The sequence below is a fragment of the Mus musculus genome, chromosome 5 (assembly GCF_000001635.26).
Source record: "Mus musculus strain C57BL/6J chromosome 5, GRCm38.p6 C57BL/6J".
In the NCBI taxonomy this organism is placed as follows: Eukaryota; Metazoa; Chordata; class Mammalia; order Rodentia; family Muridae; genus Mus; species Mus musculus.
In genome coordinates this window covers 87,349,888-87,365,021 of record NC_000071.6, presented here as the reverse complement: position 1 = coordinate 87,365,021, position 15,134 = coordinate 87,349,888, and the positions used below count along the sequence as shown (strand labels likewise).

Below are 15,134 nucleotides of genomic sequence, written 5' to 3'. Positions count from 1 at the left end.
GTGGAAGAGAAAGGATTACTAAAATATGATTTTCTTAAGTAAAAAAGGAATCATATTTTTGTATTTCTTTTTTTTTTCTAGGAAAGTAGAGAAATTTTTTTGTTCCACATTTTAAGAAATCTACATCAAATCAGTCATGTTGAAGAATATTTTTCTCTGTTCTTTTCATATAAGTACCCTCGAAATGAGTCTTGTTAGGAACGTTCTCATCTTGCCCATGGAAGGCAGTCACTGGGTAAATGTAAAAATCATAATTGATGAACTCCTAAGAATAGAGCATAATGTGATGGTCCTTGTGGCCTCCAGGACCCTTTTCATCATCCATCAGCCCATCTCTGACATTCGAAATATATCCAGTGCCCTTTGGCAAGGAAAAAATTGAAAGTGAGATCAAGGACTTTGTTTTGACCTGGCTGGAAAACGGGCCATATCCTTCAACTATCTAAACTTCAATAAGGAAATGGCCAAAGTCATTGAGGAGTTCCACATGGTGTCCAGAGGTATCTGTGATGGTGTTCTTAAGAATGAAAAGCTAATGGTTAAGCTGCAGAAAGAAATGTTCGAAGTACTGTTATCAGACCCAATATTTCCTTGTGGTGACATCCTGGATTTAGAACTGAGAATTCCATTTATCTATTTCTTGTGGTTTTCCACTACCTCCACAGTGGAAAAGCATTGTGGAAAGGTCCCATTCCCTCCTTCCTATGTACCTGCAATTCTGTAGGAACTCACAGACCAGATGTTTTTCGCTGGCCGAGTAAGAAACTTCATTTCTTACAGAATGCAGGACTATATGTTTGAAACCCTTTGGAAACAATGGGATTCCTATTACACTAAAGCTTTAGGTATGTAGCCATTTTTTTTTAGCCATTTTGTTTTATCATTTGAATATAGGCAAGGCTTCTAGTAAGTTTTTCTTTAATTCTGTAACTGTATCTATAATTTGAAATCCATGTAGCAGTATACTAGTTTAAAGGAGCTGAGTTCTGAATTGTTTTAAAAGATGACATAAGGAGGAAAATGAGAATTGACTATAACTAGGAAGCAGGAAGAAAGATGAATCAATCACTCAGAATAAAAAGGCCATCCTCTTTATAATGTTTATCAATGTACTCCACAATCCAGTCAATCTAAAACTTATAAAAGTAGTGAGTGACTCGAGGAAATCTACAATGTATGAATGTTATTTTCCATTTTCTTACTAAATGTGAATGATCATGCCAGTTCAGCAGTGGGCCAAATAAATTTGAAAATATAATCCCAGTTGAACAACTTTGCATATTAGTTTTATGATATGTAACAAAACTCTACTGTAGTTCTCAATGAAATGCAAGAGTTAACATCTGACAACAATGTTGTAGGAGGGTCCAATAAGACAATATCTACAGCAATGCCTTATAATGAGGAAACAACAGCTGAAGCTGACATTATAGGTACATAAATAGACACATGCAGTGGAATTGTATGACCTCAAATATAAATACAGAGATGCAAACAGAGGCGGTGGTAATGTCATATGTACATATACAGAGACATGTGGATGACTAGAAGGAAAAGTGTCTTCTGCTTAAAACCTGTGTAAGTAAAAACTGCATTGATTCTCTGCATGGTGTTGGGAATGGGTCATGAAATTATACCTATCACCCAGAGTCACTGGTAATTGTTACCTGCTAGGAAAGGGAGAGACAGTTTCCTCTGAGAATGTAGTAACTCTATATGCTCCATTGGAAGACAAGACACTTAAGAGTATTAAGGGAGCACTAATTGATCTTGCAAATTTAAAAAACAAAGTACAACAAAAGGTTGGGTGAGTATGGGAGAGGGCATATCTGGAAAGAATTGGGTAAGGGGTGAATATGATCAAAATGAGTTGTAGGAAACTCTCAAAAGACACACACGGGGGTCATGAAGACATTCACAAGGTTGCCAAGAATGTTAACCATGGAGTTTTTATATCTTTGGATGTAGTAAGTTGGTAAGTTTTAATCTTCCTTGATTAGAAAAACTTCATGTTTTATTGACAAATGAAGCTTGAGGTTAGTTATAAATAAATAACACTCTTTCTCAAACTGCTATTGACTTGTGTTTTGGTAAGAGTTAAATTTAAAAGCAAAAATCTGCAGAAAAACATGGTAGGTGCTAAATCTTTCAAAGTAAGCCATAACAATCATATAATGTTTGCGAATGTCTTTGTAAATAAAAAAAAAACTATACTTCTTACATTACAGAATAATGACTAGACTTGCAAATCCTACCATTTGAGATGTTGTTTGTTAAATACTTAAGTCCTCTGTGTTCCCTATATTACTAAACATCCCCCTTCTCTCTTCTCCCTCCCTACCCCGTCTCTGTATGCCATAGAGTGCAGGTGGAGGCTGTAATTTAAGTTGAGGATCTGTCTTACCCTCTGCCAGGTAAGTCCTCAGGAATGAATTCATATCCTTAAGCTGGGTGGCAAACACCTTTACCTACTGAGCCACCTCACTTCCTCATTAAACACTTTTGAACAGAAACTATTTTAAGTAGGAGTACATTGTCGGAAACTAGTTGTATGTAATGCCTTTTCCTGGATATTATATATTTTAATAGTGATACGGATACCCAATGTGAATAAACTAATAGTGAAAAAGACAAGTGTATTATTTTTATATTATTATTATTTTTTAGACATCAAAATAATTTATAATAGTTAAATACTTCTTAAATATACATGAATCTTCTGGAGCTAAAAGTAATAGGCACTCAACCAGTTTTTAATATCTATTTGGAACATTAAGCATGATAGAAGTAGAAAAAAATCTCTTCTGAAGACCTCTATGAAAGGGAACTGTGCCAAGTTCCTAATTAGCCAGAAACTGTTTTGTCTCCTAGGGATAACACTTAGGATAACTATGGCTTCATAGAATGAATTGGGTAGTGTTCCATCTGTTTCTTTCTTGTGAAATAGTTTGTAGAGTATTGGAATTAAGTCTTTTTTGAAGGTCTAATAGAATTCTGCCCTAAACCCATCTGGTCCTGGGCTTTTTTTTTTCTTTTTTTGGCTAGGAGACTTCTAATGACTGCTTCTATTTCTTTAGGGGTTTTTGACTGTTTAGATTGTTTATCTGATCCTGACTTAGCTTTGATATTTGGTATCTGGATAGAAAAGTGTCCATTTCATCAAGATTTTCTGGTTTTGTTGAGTATGGCCTTTTGTAGTAGGATCTGGTGATTGTTTAGGATTTCATTGGTTTCTGTTGTTATGTCTCCCTTTTCATTTCTGATTATGTTAATTTGGATACTGTCTCTGTGCCCTCTGGTTACTCTGGCTAAGGGTTTATCTATCTTGTTGATTTTCTCAAAGAACTAGCTCCTTGTATTGTTGATTCTTTGTGTAGTTCTTTTCATTTCCACTTGGTTGATTTTAGCCCTGGGGTTGATTATTTCCTGCCATCTACTCCTCTTGGGTGTATTTGCTTCTTTTTGTTCTCTCAAGCTACTAGTGTATGCTTTTTCCAGTTTCTTTTTGGAGGCACTCAGAGCTGAGTTTTCTTCTTAGCACTGCTTTCATTGTGCCCTGTAAGTTTGGGTATATTGTGCCTTCATTTTCATTAAATTCTCAAAAGTCTCTAGTTTCTTTATTTCCTCCTTGACCAATTTATCATTGAGTTCGGCATTGTTCAGTTTCCATGTGTATGTGGGCTTCTCTCTCTCTCTCTCTCTCTCTCTCTCTCTCTCTCTCTCTCTCTCTCTTTCACTCACTCACTCTCTCAAAATCTCTGTCTCTCTCTCTCTCTTTATTTTATTTTTGTTGTTGTTCTTGCTATTAAAGACCAGACTTAGTCTGTAATGATCTGATAAGATCCATGGTACTATTTCAATATTCTTATTTGAGGTCTGTTTTGTGACTGCTTCTATGGTCAATTTTGGAGAAGGTACTGTGAGGTGCTGAGAAGGTATATACTTTTGTTTTAGGATGAAATGTTCCATAGATATCTGTTAAATCCATTTGGTTCATAACTTCTGTGAGTTTCAATGTGTCTCTGTTTAGTTTATGTTTCCATGATCTGTCCATTGATGAAAGTGGGATGTTGAAGTCTCCCACTATCATTGTGTGGGGTGCAATGTGTGCTTTGAGCTTTAGTAAAATTTCTTTTATGAATGGGGGTGCCCTTGCATTTGGAGCATAGAAATTCAGAATAGAGAGTTCTTCTTAGTAAATTATTCCTTTGATGAGTATGAAGTGTCCTTCCTTATCCTTTTTGATAATTTTTGGTTGGGAATTGATTTTATTTATGCTAATAAAATTACAACTCCAGCTTGTTTCTTGGGACCATTTGTTTGGAAAATTTTTTTCAGCCCTTTGCTCTGAGGTAGTGTCTTTCTTTGACACTGAGGTACACGTTTCCTGTATGAAGCAAAATGTTAGATCCTGTTTATGTATTCACTCTGTTACTTTTATGTCTTTTTATTGGGGAATTGAGTCCATTAAGAGTTATTAAGGAATAGTAATTGTTGTTTCCTCTTATTTTTGATGTTATCTTTATGTTTGTGTGGCTATCTTCTTTTCGGTTTTTTTGAAAGAAGATTACGTTCCTGATTTTTCTAGGGTGTAGTTTCCCTCCTTGTGTTGGGGTTTTCAATCTATTATCCTTTGTAGGGCCAAGTTTGTAAAAAAGATATTGTGTAAATTGGTTTTGTCCTAGAATATCTTGGTTTCTCAATCTCTGGTAATTGAGAGTTTTGCTGGGTATAGTAGCATGGTTTGGCATTTGTGTTCTCTTAGGGTCTGTATGACATCTCACCCAGATCTTCTAGCTTTCATTGGCTCTAGTGAGAAGTCTGCTATAATTCTGATATGTCTCCCTTTATATGCTATCTGACATTTTCCCCCTTACTGCTTTTAATATTCTTCCTTTGTTTTATGAATTTGGTGTTTTGACTACTATGTAAGGGGGGGAATTTTTTCTGGTTCAATCTGTTTGAAGTTCTGTAGGCCTCTTGTATGTTTATGAGCATCTCTTTAGTTTAGGAAAGTTTTCTTCTATAATGGTGTTGAAGATAATTACTTGCCCTTTAAGTTGGGAATATTCACCTTTTCTATACATATTATTCTTAGGTTTGGTCTTCTCCCTGTGTCTTGGATTTTCTGAACATTTTGGGTTAGGAGGTTTTTTGTTTTGTTTTGTTTTGTTTTTTTTTTTTTTTTTTTTTTTGCATTTTCTTTGACTCTTGTATCAATGTTTTCTGTGATATCTTCTGCACCTGAGATTCTCTCTTCTATTTCTTGTATTCTATTGGTAATGCTTGCATCTGTAACTTGTGATCTCTTTTTTAGGTTTTCTATCTCAAAGATTGTCTCCCTTTGTGATTTCTTTATTGTTTCTTTTTACATTTTTGGATCCTGTATGGTTTTGTTCAATTCCTTCACCTGTTTGATTGTGTTTTCCTGTAATTCTTTAAGGAATTTTTGTGTTTCTTCTTTAAGGTCTTCTAGCTGTTTACCTGTGTTCTCCTGTATTTCCTTAAGGGAGTTATTTATGTCCTTTTTAAAGTCCTCTATCATCATCATGAAATGTGATTTTAAATCAGAGTCTTGCTTTTCTGGTGTGTTGGGGTATCCAGGGCTTGCTGTGGTGGGGGAACTGGGTTCTTATGATGCCAAGTAGACTTGGTTTCTGTTGCTTATGTTCTTGCCCTTGCCACTCTCCATCTGGTTATTTCTGGTGGGTGGTCTTGCTGTCTCTGACTCTAGCTTGTCCCTCCTGTAAGACTGTGCATCAGAACTCCTGGGAGACCAGCTCTCTCCAGGAAGAATTTGGGTATGAAGAACTGTGGCACAGAATCAGCTCAGAGCACAGACAGAAACTGGAAGAATCTATATTATTATTCTTAATATAAGAGATTTCATAAAGTGTTTGTTTCCTACAGAGTTCTCCTTATAATGTTATCCTTCCATTCTTTATGGAAAAAGTCGAATAGTAAAGTTGGGTTGTGGGTAATGACTAGCACACATACTTTTAAGGGGCAGAGGGGAATAAAAGGATACGTACAAGTGAGCTCATCCAAAAGTTTATATCCTGTGTTGTCAGGATTGCATCTCTTTTTGGAGGAGGGGCTAATCACCTTCATCCACCTAACAGATAATGGAACGGGAATATCAGGAATATGACAATATCATTCCTATTCAGCAGCACATGTAGCCATTGTTCTTCACTGTGCTTATCTTTGCTCCCTATATTTCAGAGTGGTTACTCTCTCACGTTCATAGGCATGCAGTCAGGATGCTATCTGCTGTGTTTTGATGTAGCCAGAAGTCCTTCATCCCCGGACTCAAGATTCTTCCAGATGTCAGATTTTACCTTACAAAGTGAGTTAACTAAACAAATTCACTTTCTATATTTTTTTTTATTTCTCACTTCCTATATATTTTATGTTGTGGGAACAGAACACAAAATAAAGTATAACTTTAATAACAGCACATTTTTAACTTTTGGTGGGAAATCAAGGCATCTTTCAATTTTATTATTAAAATATTTATCTTCTCCTTTAAGTCACACCTTTAAAGTTGTTATGTATTGTCTTTGCATTTTCTGAGACTAGTAACTAGTTTATTCTAATAAACATCTAGGACTAACAAGTTTACCTGATTATTATCTTTAAAAAAAATCGTTCTACAAATGAACATGATATCAATAGGTGGCAAGATTGCTTACTCAGTATTGGGCTAGCTTAACTAGTGTGAGGGTTTGATACTGCCCACCAGAGTCCACATGAAAATACACAGTACTGTAGCAAAGGTTTCTAATAACAGAGCTATGGAGGTAGAGACAATTAGATCCATAGGGTTACCAAAGAAACTTAAATGTCTATTGGTCTAATTTCATTAGCCTATAGGTTCCTATAAGGCATATAAGTGCTATACATAGACAATTACTGACAGATTTCCTCCCATTTGTGTGTTTTTATAACTCTGGAAATTAGTATTTGACTTGCTTCATCTATAAATTTCCACTTCAATTAACAGACACTCATCCTCTTCAGTGAAGGGTGGGGAGCCACAGCAATGGTTTCTCAGATAGGACCATGATTCTCTGCTGTGTCTCTGTTGTGTTGATCACAGCTTTCCTGACAATGTCCTGGAGCGTAACCAAGATATGGGCTTCAACCTAAAGCTTCTTCTCAAGAAGCTTGCATAGCGTGGGCAGGGCTGACAGTCCCGATATCAGAGCATCTTCCAAGGTCACAGCACATCAAGAATCTTGCATAGCGTGGGCAGGGCTGATAGTCCCGATGTCAGAGCATCTTCCAAGGTCACAGCACATCAAGAAGCTTGCATAGCGTGGGCAGGGCTCACAGTCCCGATGTCAGAGCATCTTCCAAGGTCACAGCACATCAAGTGTCCCCCACAGAACTTTGAAAGAATTTATGTGCCCAGTGAGAATGACGTCACCAAGAATTTACTAGATGAGATGACAGAATCCAAAATGTAGACAGACTTGTGAATGCAATGACAACACTCCACTTTGCAAGCAGCATGACAAATGCAATATTTAATTGTGCTAGAAACTGGGAAGTATGAAATTCTCACCAAACTGCTTCGTGATAACTTGAAATAGGATACATGTTGTCAAAACATACAAAAAGCTACACATGAATGCCAATCTAGTAAAAATACTTTATATCACAATATTTTAATTCTTAAATTTTAACTTGGCGTATCACAGTTATTAGTTTGGACATGGTAAACTATTCCTTAAACATCTGGATAAATTCAATTTAGTACAGTTTATGACTGCTAAATTTTATTTCATTTTTGTGTTTATATATAATTATATCATTTCATCAGTTCCATATTTCCTTAAAGCTCTTCCATATATGCCCTCTTATTCTCTTTCAACTTGATGGCCTCTTTTTTTCATTATTTTTTATACACACACACACACACATTTATGTGTATATATAATACATAAATACAATCTGCTTATTTGGCAAAATTATACTTGAATATATGCTTTCAGGGCTGAATATATGTTTCCAGTGGGTCAAGGATAAGCCATTGGTGTACTCCTCTCTGGGAAAGGCAGTGTCTCCCACTTTTAGTATGACTTACAGTTGTTTAAGGTTGAGGCCTCCAGGTCTGTCCCCTGCCCACTTTGATACATCTGTTGTTGTTTCCCTTGTTCAGCTCATGTTTGAGCACTCAGTGGTTGAGACTTACAGTGCAGCTTCTAACACTTCTAGTAGACACAATTTCACAACAAACTCCCTGATCTTCTCACATTTACAATCATTGTTCCTCCCTAATACTTCAAAAGTGTACATTAAGAAATTAATTGGCTTTAAATGTAAATATTTGTCCAATTTTCTATGCTTTACATGGACTTCATATTTATAACCCAGAATCACTGCTTTAGGTTTATGTGTGTATATGTGTGCATGGGTCTGAGGTTATATGTTGTTGTGTGTGGACGCTAGACAGTATTAATTGTCTTCTCATATTGCTATTGCCTTACGTACTAAGAAATGGCCCATTGACTTTGGATCCCACCAATTTGGCAAACCTGGTTAGCAAATGAAAACCAGGTATTCATTTCTCTTTAAATACCCCAAACTAATGTTATAGGAATTACTGCTGCCAGCTTTTTATAGAATTCTTGGAATAAAATTTCAAGGCCTCTTGATGTAATACAAACATGTTACCAATGATATGCAATCCAAGATCCAAATATGAATGCTTTAACATAGAATTTAATAACTATTGTAAATAACTGTTTCTTAACTCTAAAATCTATGAATATAAAATTTATCTACTGAACTTCTCTAAAGCCTGGAAGAAGCACATGTAATGTAAAGCAAGTTAGGGATATAAACATTTTGGTGGTGAGATTTGAGATGGATTAAATCCACTGCCTGGAAACTCTGAGCTCAGTATTCTCAGGTAGTGAACCTAGCTATGTCATTAGGCTCTGTGACTTCATGCACATGTCAAAACTACTAATCGGTGGCCTTTAGAAATAGTATCTGGCAGCCTGCACAAGATCAATTTTTTACTTAAAAAAATTCTCATTGACAGTTTTTTTCTTACCTAAAGCAAGTTTTTCTGTGAATAATTGTCTAATATTATTATATAAACATAATTATCTTCTCTAGATAGCTCTTGAAAGTATCATTCAATATTTTTCCTATTCCAGTGTTCTTCTTAATGGTAAGTGTAAAGACACGTATTGGTTATCCTTGCATTTTTATCTCACATCCCAAAGTTTATTGTATTCTGAAAATTAATCAGGGCTCCCCCAACAATGAAATAATGATGAATCATTTCCATAATGGGAATCCTCCAACATAATTTTTAAACCAAGTATAACACAGTGTATAAGAGAAATTTGTTCCTAGGAAGAGACTGGAGAGCAGTGAATGGTGGCACATAGTTTACAGAATAGAGCCAAACTATCTTCTGCCTTTTACTAAGGAGAAGAAATTGTGGAATTCATCAGTCATTGTAGCTACACGTAAACTTTTATTATTTTTTTTAAGACCCTCTTTCACTGTCTTTGTAATTTCTAGTTTTCACTCTCCTCCTCTTTTAACATAGGGTTATGATAAGTATCTTAGGAAGTCTACATTTCCTTCCAAAAACTAATGAGGAAATGCATAATACCTTTTTAATTTGCAAATATGAGTACTAATTTCTTCCAATCAATATTATGTGTACTCTCCAGGAAGACCTACCACACTGTGGGAGACTATGGGGAAAGCTAAGATTTGGCTAATACGAACATATTGGGATTTTGAATTTTTTCATCCATATTTACCAGATTTGAGTCTGTGAGAGGACTGCACTGCAAACCTGCTAAGCCTTTACCTAAGATAGGTTGATGACAGAGATGGTCTTTATTATTCCACGATATAATAACTGATTTTCCTTCAAGGTTAATATCTTTAATAACAAAGATGTGCTGCTGAGTAACTCCAGTCTTTCAGGAGAATTTCTGCTTTCATCATATTTATTTTATTAACTATAGTGAATTATTTGGACTTGAGAATTTAAGCTTCAGAGTGGATCTGGAGAGGGGGGAGCTGTGTTTTGGAGGAGGGATATCAGGAGAAGTGGATTAACTGTGTGGTTAATGGTAAGAGTGGTTTATGTGAGAATAATCTATTTTCAATAAAAAAAGAAACTAACAACAAAATGGAATAAATGGTATATTAAAAATGTTTGTGGGCTGGTGAGATGGCTCAGTGGGTAAGAGCACCCGACTGCTCTTCCGAAGGTCCGAAGTTCAAATCCCAGCAACCACATGGTGACTCACAACCACTCTTAATGAGATCTGATGACCTCTGCTGGTGCATCTGAAGATAGCTACAGTGTACTTACATATAATAAATAAATAAATAAATAAATAAATAAATAAATAAATAAATCTTTAAAAAAAATGTTTGTTTTTCTATGGTGTGGAATCTGCAATGGGGGTAGAAAGGCAGGACCATGGATGGCCTGGGGTGTGCTGAAGTCTTCCTAATGTCCCTGACTGAGCTCTGGCCAAGGACACCTTCCCTAACTGATAGAGAAAGAGCCTTTACGAGTACTCCTGATGAGTTGTTTAGGATTTGATGAGTAAGAGAAAGCACATTTTGAGAGCCTTCAGGATCAGGCCTATCTCTCAGAATTCAGTGTGTGTATTAATAGACATTGTGGTGACCTGTATTGTCAAAGTAACAATTGGTACGAAACCATTATCAGGAACTAATAATGAAGATGACTTTAAATTTTAGTATAATATTATTAAGAAGATAAAGAGATATTTTAGATGATATTTTTTTTAGAAAACATTTGTTTCACCAACAAATAAGGTTTGATGCAGTCTGAACTCATCTACATCAAGAGAAAACAATAACATGAGTAGATAGATTCAAATATTATAATAGTTTCAAGATACTTTTATTGGGCTCACTTTTGTGTAACAGGCATGATAATAATTCTGAAAGTCTGGTTAACTGGCTTCACTAATGTTCATCCAAGTCAACTAACATTTTATTTTCTTACAGATACATTTTGAGAATAGCATATTCACTTGCAAAGAGAAGTGCTACCTCTATTTTCTGCTCCCTTCTACGGTGATTTGGTGTCACATTCTTCTTGAATACACCTTATAATTTTTTTTCAAAAAACACATTTTCTCAACATTTACTCTCTGGTTTTACATGTCATGGGACAGAGAAATATAAACATTCCTTTGAACCTTAATTCCATGTTTTCCACCTAGAATTGTAAGGGAACTAGATTTCCTCCTAATGATTTTACACATTTTCAACAGAATGTCATGTTTGCATGAAATGGAAGAGTTTGTCCAGACCTCAGGGGAACATGGTATTGTGGTGTTTTCTCTGGGGTCAATGGTCAAAAACCTGACAGATGAAAAGACCAATCTCATTGCCTCAGCCCTCGCCCAGACTCCTCAGAAGGTCAGTAAAGCCCTTGGTCTTTGAGACCAGAACAGCTTCAGACTGGCAATAGAGAGACTGGTAGTGGTATCTGCCGAGAGAAGCAGCAACCTGTCAGCTGCTGAACACTACTAATGATGGTTTTCAAGAGTTAGTGTTATTTTTTGACGTATTTGTTCATTTGCCTTATTTCCCAGTTACTATGAAAAATAGACTTCTATAATCTATTAATAGGATAGAAAAGAAACCATTAGGCCACTTCTAAAATCATTGGCCTAGATTGACTGACACCAAATTCTGAAATTTAGTTTAACACCATGCTTTTAAGAAGAAAGACACTATACTTTCTTTAGAAAGATATCATGCTAAAAGCTATACTTCAACTTTCTGAATCACATTAAGATTATATGTAAATATGGGTGTTTTTGAAATAGAATGTCTAGAATGTACTATTCTCTCTAAATTGAATATTCTACAATTATACAAACAAAAATTGAATATCATTTTAAAATATAATGTAGTTTATAATTTATGACATTCAGTTATCCTTAAAGTTTATTGTTCTTATTCTACAATTTATCTCTATTTATTCCTATTCCTGGACTAACTTAGTGTCACTCAAGTATTGGTTAGTTTTAATATAATTTTATAAAGGTAATACTTTTATAGTCATCTTAAAAATTGTGTCTTTTATACCTATGTTTGTCTCTTTCAGTCTTTCTCATTTAGAAATTAAAAACTTGTCGCATTACTCCAAAATTAAGTTTTTCAAAAGTGGTTTATAAGCAAGTCCTATATAGTTTTCCCTCAAAACAAACAAACAAAAAACCCCAAAACTACAAGGAAAAAAAATTATCCCAATAGTATATTCCAAATGGCTTTTCAATAATAAAGATCAAATTACTAATCTGTGTTTATTAGATCAGTAGTAGAAGCTGTTGGTAGTGGCTTGTTGTAGACAGTCCTAACCTGTAACTCTTTGTTTGCAAATGTCCATATCTGTAACCCCTTCTCAAATACAACCTAAAGTATGTATACAGTTTGTTCTCAGTAATTTGCTGCCTCAGCACACCTTCACAATGTGTGCTTTACTTGCAAAATGAAAGCATTGTCTTCTACATGTTTTGTGATGATACAAAGGAAAGATACCAGACACATTAGGATCCGATACAAGACTGTTTGGATTCCTCAGAATGATCTTCGTAAGACTCTGGGGCAAGAAAACTCTGTGTAGTCAGAAAGCAAGTTAGAGGCCTTTGGTCCTGTGAAGGTTCAATGCCCCAGTGTAGGGGGAATGTCAGGGTGGTGAGGTGGGGGTATGAGGGGGAACACCCTCATAGGAGCTTGGGGAGTGGGGAAGGAATAGCAGGGTTCTGAATGGGAAACTGGCAAAGGGCATAACATTTGAAATATAAATAAATAAATATCCAATTTAAAAAAACCCTCAAAATTATTGAATGTTTTAAACCGTCTCAATGCTAGGAAATTGCTTACATTTTATATATTACTTCAAGTTTTACTTTTGTGTTAAAACTGAGTATTGAATCTAGAAGATTCTGCATGCAATGGAAATACTCCACAACTAAGTTACAGTACAGTCCTCACCTCTAGGTTTAAGGAAGAAATAATTGAACGGTACACATTCATGGTTGCTCTGTGGACGAAACTGTATCTTTAAGCATTTTCAGTTCCCATCAGATGTTAGACATCTCTACCTCAGTAATATCTTCCCAGACAGTGAAAATAAGTTCACCGCCCCCCACCCCCACCCCCACACACATACTCAAACATCTGGGAATATAATTCCCTCGAACCACAATGTCTCATTCTCAACATTTATACAAAATGTTGCCTTCATTGATAACTATGACCCTTACCCTTCTACCTCTGAAATTCTACAACGAATTAGCATGAAATATATACACATTCCTTTCTTTGTCTTCAAAATAGGACATCCCAAAATCAGAGCTTTTATCACCCATGGTGGAACAAATGAAATCCATGAGGTAATTTACCATGATATCCCTATGGTGGGAGTCCCCATGTTCACTGATCAGCCTGACATCGTTGCTCACATGAAGGCCAAAGGAGCAGCAGTGGAGGTGAACATGAACACGATGACAAGCTGAATTTTATTTAAGAATAACATAAGGGGTCCACAGAGCACACAAATACAGCTCTGACCACAGGGATTAGTAAAATATGAGAAGATTCATCATTAACTTTTTAAATAATAGACAGCTACTGTGTTTATTTGTTGTCACAGGCAAGAGAGGGTCAGTTCAGAACTGTGAATCCATATTATAATAGGAAAAAATATATAACAACTGTTTGTACATTTAAATTAATATGGTCTATCTTCCTGCTTTTCCCTAAAATATATGTCTGTATGCTTGCTATCCCGTCAAAGTTTTCAGATACTTTTTCCAAAAAATGAAGGCAATGAACTAAGCTGCCATTTTTCCCTCAGAAAACCATTACTAACAATATTTGAAACTTATTTCTATAAAAAGCAAATATAGAATTATTGCAGTAATTTCTTAAATTTTAATGGACTGTACTTTGGCTCTGTGTTTATCCATTATACTTAAAACATTTTGTCATTCATACTGTATAACCACATTTATAATGAAATGTTTAATTTTCTGCTAAAATAAATACTTATATTGGGATCACTGTGTAATTTTCCAGTCTCTATTTTCTATTAATTTAAACTCATATTTGCTTTTAACACCAAATATGTACTAGTTTACCAGATTTTCTGATCATATGACAATAGGTGCCTAAATTAAAGGACAGGATACTCATCTTGATGTAAGGGAGGTCTGAAGTGATAGCATTCGTGTCATAAAGGATTTAGTGATAGGTTTACTTGAAAATAATTAAATAACACTAAGAATTTAGCTGAAAGAGCACTGCTTCCAAAATACCAAAAAAGTGGTCTGTTAACCAAGGCAGCTGGAGACCAGCAAAATTTAGGATGCTAATAGGCTAAAGTTGTTCACCAAGATTAGGCTAATTAGATTCATTGCCATAACAATGGAGAGAACTCTGATTTACAACCAGCAATTAGGCCCATTCTCATTCCAAGAGGAGACCATCCCTCCAAGGGGCAGCTCAAGTTAGCAGGGCAGTTTGACCACCACCATTAAGTACTAGTTGGCTGTGCTCTTATTAGGAAAATCAGCTCTTCAAGTGAGCAAATGAGCATGGGTAACAGCTATCCAAAGGAACAACGCTGGTGGATGATGTAAGAAATAACTATATAATATTCTTGTATATGTGCATAACTAAAGATGCACATAAATTACTATAATATTGTGAACATTAAAAGCATTTGGTAAATGTTACCAACCTTATCTCCAAATGGCTTATATTTATGTATTTTGGTTTATCTTTATTTACCTTTTAAAAAGCTCTTTTTGTGTTGACTTCATGATTGCTTCCTATTCTTTTCACTTTATTTTTTTTTCCAGCAGAGATCAAAGTATGGTAATCATGCATTGAGAAGTAGTGGACTAGCCATGCCACTGTGTAGGAAACTGGGGTTGAAAAACCACTTTGGCCACTCAATATCCTTCTCACTCAAGTTTTCTCCCTCTTCTGCTGTTTTCTTCTGCATCTCCCTTGCCTGAGTGTTATCAAAAGTCAAGTGAGACTGCAGAAAATCCCTGATGATACAAGCCACATTCATCAGTGTAACTTATTTT

General features: G+C 35.4%; 1 pseudogene; it reads left to right on the top strand.

The window, feature by feature from the left end:
- Positions 1-100: 100 nt before the first annotated feature.
- Positions 101-13,553, top strand: Gm7652 (annotated as a pseudogene).
- The last annotated feature ends 1,581 nt before the right edge of the window (positions 13,554-15,134 follow it).